Source organism: Pleurodeles waltl, chromosome 3_1 (genome assembly GCF_031143425.1).
Source record: "Pleurodeles waltl isolate 20211129_DDA chromosome 3_1, aPleWal1.hap1.20221129, whole genome shotgun sequence".
Lineage (NCBI taxonomy): Eukaryota > Metazoa > Chordata > Amphibia > Caudata > Salamandridae > Pleurodeles > Pleurodeles waltl.
The window spans coordinates 1,800,428,041-1,800,432,589 of NC_090440.1; the positions used below are offsets into that span (position 1 = coordinate 1,800,428,041).

At 43.9% G+C, this 4,549-nt stretch overlaps 1 pseudogene; it reads right to left on the bottom strand.

The window, feature by feature from the left end:
- Nucleotides 1-1,909: 1,909 nt before the first annotated feature.
- On the bottom strand, nt 1,910-4,261 carry LOC138283621 (phospholipase DDHD1 pseudogene; annotated as a pseudogene).
- Nucleotides 4,262-4,549: the final 288 nt, after the last annotated feature.

Consider the following 4,549-nt stretch of genomic DNA (forward strand, 5'->3'; position numbering starts at 1 on the left):
TTCATGATCTAATATTTTCCCCAGATCTTTTAATTTTGATACTGGGAGTAAGGTATGCACAAACAATGTCGAGTAGAGGACCCTGTCTTGAAATTTCTGGTGATCCTATCCTCCAAACCACATCGGCTCTGCAATATTGGCTACATTCAGTTGGAACCATCTTGTATTCAACCAGGTCCAAACGTCCTTCAGACATCACAATAAGCTTTGTTATTAGTAGCTAAGCTACTGACTTCTAGCGAAATGCGAATGTAGTTGGTGTAGGACTGAAGAGCAGATGAATTTACCTAACAGTGGGCTCAAATAAACATTGAAAATGCATGAGGATAGCAGTGAGCCCTGTGGAACTGCACTGTTAATATAAATGATGTTGGAGTAATAATCCCTAGCCGAGATATTCTAAATCAGCCCTCTGAAAAAGGATTTTAAACACCTAAAATGAATGCCTTTCATCCCAAATATGGTGTTAACCCTGTTGAGAAGAATGTAGTGGTTGATAGTCAAACACATTCAATAGGTGCTAATGAACTACATGGGCTACGTAGTTCAGATTGGCAAAGCATCCATTTTACACGAACCTAATAATTCAGTATCATTTCCACATAGAATTATTGATCCTGTCGGTTCCACGACCTTGTTTAATCCACACAAGTCTGTAGATGAATAATGATGACTTTTCCCAGTACTTTACTACTGATGCTGACAGTAGGCTGATCAGTGGAGCTGAGAGACACTATTTTAGTGAAATATTTATTTCAATTAAAAGAAAAAATAAACAAATACCTTTTGCGATATTGATAAAGTAAAACCTGTTGTTATGCCATAACTGTGGTCTGTGGTTTCATTTTCCCAATAAACATACTCGCTGAAAGAACGAGCCTTGGGAAAGTCAAAACGCCTAGCTTTAAAGTGCCATGCTTGTTAGCACACGCACTAGCAAATGTGGCTTACATTTGTGTTGCGTACATAAATTGTGTTTAACACATTAATAACTGCTCATTTGGCTTCATTAATGTTAGGGAAAATGTAGCAAAAAAGATTGAGTTCAACATGTAATACACAAAGATAAAACATGTATTGTAACAAACAGCCTGATTATTCATTCTACTTTTAAGATGCAAAATAGTCCCTCGTGCATTCTAATGGAAATTGGAAGCACATTTGAAAAGGTGGACTCATATACCCAATAGAAATCAGCATGAGGTGAAAGAGAGATACTGTTTGTGTGGAGACAAATCCCATTCTATATATAGCATGAAAAGTTGCAATTTCAAACCAGATCTAAAAATTATGCGAGTCCTGGCAAGGAAGCACCATAAGAGTGTCTTATACCCTAGGCCGATGCTTTTGGGAGGTCCTACAAGAACAGCAATCACCTGAATCCTTTCCCTTATTTTTGCTGCTTTGGGCGAGCAGAAAGGGTGGGACAATTCTAATGCACACAGTTTTTAGATTCCTACTTCTAATTGCTTATCTAACCACTTGTGGACATATATGACAGAGTGCAAGAAATCGTTCAAAAATGCTTAGAAAAAGGTGTGTTAATTTGCAAACGTACTGGCTGTACTGTGAAGAAATTAACAATATTGACTAACAACGTCTTGTGACGTCTGAACACCAGCTTTTTAAATGAAAAGGACTTTCTCGTATTATTAAGTTGCATTACATATGAACAATGAGATATACCTTATAAGTATCTTTGGGGGATGTGCACATCAGAAATGTGTGTGTTTTATAAGTATGTCAATTGTACCTGTTAATGAGATCATTGATTTGAACTTTAGAACCGTAGACACTCAATGTCAAGTCAACGCTGACATATAGAACACCATAAGCCTACTTAATAATTCAAATTATTATTCTAAAAGAGAAAGGGTGGATAAGCAGCTTTTAAGAAAACAGCAAAGTGCTAAAACGGTGGTGAATGCTTATATGAATTGGCTGTGTCTTTTGATTTCTCAACCTCCTCATCTGCACAGTCTTCGGCATACAAAAAGGTTAAAAGGAAGAGCACAACATCCATGGATGACCAATATGCAGTGTGTGATGTTATTGCTGAAACATAACTATTTTCCACGAGACCTTCCCTGAGTTCAAAATCAATCCTGTGCTCCAATTCCAGTGGAGGTTCTAGCAAGTCATTAATGGGTGACGGCAGGCTCCGTGCACCTTCAGTAAACCCAAACATAAAAGCAGGTGGATCTTCCTGCTCTGATCGAATATTTGACGTATCTGAAGTCTGTAAAGTAGGTGTCAACTTTGAGAATACCGGTTCAATACCCCTACCTAATCCTGTAGCTCCTACTAAGCCAATGTTTGCCGCAGGTTCGGTCAAGCGTTGCTTGGGTATGGTAGGCAACAAGGGTGGACTTGGCATGGCTTCACTGTCAGGGACTGTAGAGACTGTGTGTGCTTCTTTATATGGTTTAGCATAGCATGGCTTTATAATCCTATACGGGATTGGATTTGCAGTATGATACAAGTGAATTTGAACAGGTGAAATGAAAGTGTAGTTCTTCAATATCAAAGGCTCAAGTCTGTATGCTACGGGATCAGTAGGGTAAAAAATGTTGAATATGCGGTTACAAATTTTATGAGGAAGAATATGCTCTTGACTGCCAGCATTTCCTGGTCGAATTCCCCGCAACGCTAAAAAGACAGCCAATGGTGATCCCAAGCAAAAGAAATATTCAACTTTAAATTTTAAGGAATGTGTTTTCCACGTTGATTTAAGTCCAACCAATCTTTCCTGCAATTGTTGTATGTGCTGTTTGGTGGCATAAAGCTCTTGAATCAGATTCCTTTCTTCGTCTGATGCCCAGTTTTCTTCACTTCCACCCTCATCCATTAGGAGAAACTGTTCACACATTCTCACTGGGTTCCAACCAGTCATTATGTCATAAGTAATAACACATCCTAGGGAGTGTGAAACAATTGAAACCTTTCCCCCTTTTTCACTAAAATCTGGATTCTGGGTGCAGAAGAGAGTGTACAGACGATTAAGCTCTGATTCAAGGCCTTTCACTAGTTCATCTCTGTAGAGGGGGCTGGTGTAGTACATAATGTCCATTGCACTGCTATTCAGCAGGTTCCTGATGCGAGATAACCGTTGTGGTGTTATAGAGTTGACCGTATCTCCATCTAATTCTAACTTTGTCCTCCACTCCACTGGCAGAAACTCAACATGATCAGTTGTATTGTTGTAGAAATGTTTTTCTTCAACTTTCCTCGCCATGTCTCTCAGCATGGATGTGTTTCTGATAATGCTCCCCTGGTCCATCATTTGGCCGATACCATGCACCACAAAGACAATGTGAGTCGTCCTTGGCGGCTTATCTTCCAGGCTGGCTTCTTCAACATATCCTCGGTGAAGCCTCGTGCCGCTGGTTGAAAAGCCCAACTTCTGCGTTACTTTCCTGGCAATTTTGGAGGTGGTCGCATCGCTATAGAGGTATACCTCGTCCACGCTGTGCCAGTCAACATGGCTGTGAAGCAGCTTCAGTGTGTGGATCGCGTACTTGCTGTCAGTGGCTGGGCTGAGCTTATCGCCGAAGGTTTGCGGCAAGCGCTGCCCACCGAATGTTCTCAGGTGCTCCTGCTCGATCAGGTCACTCACATCCTCGGGCAGGGGCTGCCATGTTCCATCCACGAACCACTGGCCTCGCAAGATGGAAGTTTTTTCGCTCTCCTCCCAATACAATGGATAGCACCCACGCTCAGTCAAGTCCACCACGTACAGGCTGGATCTCACAGGCACCGGCTCCACAGACACAGGACCCGACTCTGGGCCCAGCTTCGCACGTACGTTCCAGAGGCGCCTCCAGGTAAGCTCGACGCGCAGGGAGTCGTAGCCGATGAACGGCTTCCAAGTCTTGTTTTCTTGGTAGAACCACCGCAGCTCTTCGGGTCCCAAGTCAGTCACAATCTGGTAAAGGAGAGAGGTGTCTTCGCTGTCCGAAAGAGAGAGGTTGCTGCTGCTGCCTTGTGTCCCTGTTAGGGGCACGTGGGGCTTCTTGCGAAGGTAGCCCACTGAGCTTCGTTGCGCAACAGACTCATAATTCTCGGATTGTCGGGGCTCAGACTTGGCAGGCTCTGTTGCCTGCTTCCGCGGGTCCTGAACCATGACTGTCTCTTCAAGCTCTTCGTCTTCACCCTCTCCATATCCAGAGAAGCTGGTACTGAGCTCCACGAGACTCTCAGTTTCAGTGATATCTGAACTTCCAGTGTGACCCTCGGTGTCATTGCGCCCGGGATGACTCATTTTTTAGACAGGTTTGATGGTTATGGGCTGAGTGGGGCCACCGGCTGCCCCTTGGTGTTCACCCCGTCTCCACCTGTCTCCGGCCTTGGGGGCGAGGGGTTGCGGGCGCGGCCGTGGGACAGCTGGCGGGTCGCCACGCTACCCCCATTGTCACGCATTTCCCCGTTAGACCCCCCCGCCGCCCGCGAAGGAGACGGCATAGGTTAGTCACTGTCAAATACATATATAGCAGTGCACCGTCTGCAGCCGCCACATAGCAATCAATACCAGTTGATTTAAAGCGGTGAG